This window comes from Octopus bimaculoides, chromosome 6 (genome assembly GCF_001194135.2).
Source record: "Octopus bimaculoides isolate UCB-OBI-ISO-001 chromosome 6, ASM119413v2, whole genome shotgun sequence".
Classification (NCBI taxonomy): domain Eukaryota; kingdom Metazoa; phylum Mollusca; class Cephalopoda; order Octopoda; family Octopodidae; genus Octopus; species Octopus bimaculoides.
In genome coordinates, this window is record NC_068986.1 from 3647606 (window position 1) to 3649091 (window position 1486).

Here is a 1486-nt window from a genome sequence, read left to right on the forward strand (position 1 = left end):
TATATATATATATATATATATATATCTATATATATATATATATATATATATCTGTAATTCTTTTTAGGAAGTGGATGTATGAAACGGTAACTCATAGTATGTAGATATTTGCATGGTATTATTTATATATTTATATGTGCTTTGAGAACCAGTTTCAAAAAAGAAATACTTCACGTTCTCTCCAAAGTTCTTGTGACGTCAACTATATATATATATATGAGGAATATGAAGGGTTTAGTTCACTGGTGATCTAAACGAATAGGTACGCTGAGTAAGTGCTATAATCGGTCATCCGTTAGACTTTAAATTCACCTTACCCTAATTAAATATTTGAAATGACTTGAGATACTCATCCTACCTTGACTTTTGTTGTCCTTTTTCCTCCAATACATACATACATACATACAACATGCGTACTTACATACATGTGTGTGTGTGTGTGTGTGTGTGTGTGCTTGCGAGAGTGCATGGCTTAGTGGTTAGGATGTTGCACTCATGATTTCAATGATCATGATTTCAATTCTTAGGACGGGTACATATATATTTATATATCACCTGAAGAAATGAATCCATAAAAAATGATCTACCTGATGCCCACGGATACTAAGCATTATGCTGCAATCATGCCAGGAATACACACTGTGATCTTAAGAGATATGTCACTTGCGGAAACGCGCGTAGCGATGCATTGAATGTTTATAAATACCAAAGATTTGAGAAATCTTGATCACAGAAACAACAATTACAGCAATACGCGAATGTAGAGATATGTAGAAATATGCAATTGTTGTTCTGATTACCATTAGTGAAATGACGAGTATCAACAAAGGATAAACGTTGTTTATTTTCCATTGTCCTCCTGCAACCCTTTGATACAGATTAACATTTTTATTTTCTTTTTCAGCTTCATTATTATAATGTACTTTCTGAAGTGGGTAGAATAATGAAACAAAAATATTATTCATTTTTAAAATTTAAATTCACATCGTCTAAAATTTCAAACATTTTATAATTCAATCGTAGTTATTTCCCTTGTAATATGTTGTGTATCAGGCATTTGTTTGTTTAATCTATATACATAAAACTGAGTGTGTGTGCGTGTATGTATGTATGTATGTATGTATGTATGTATGTATGTATGTATGTATGTAAGTGTGAGTGCGTGTGTGTGTGTATGTGTGTGTGCATCACACACATTCGAGATCTACCCAACCGATTTCATTCAAATTTTACGCATGTATTACTATAAATACCAGCGACCTGTCAATGGAGATCTTAGTCCACACAGTATCAAGGTATGATATATATATAACACACACACACATATATATATGGAGTGTCATGGGCTCAAAAAATGTTCAACTTCTTCCTTAATGCGAGCCCGGAGCAATTTCTTAGACTGTTTCTGTATTACGTGTCAAAAGTAAAACAATAACATCTCTATTGTAATGTGATATAATAGTTTCACTATATATATATATATATA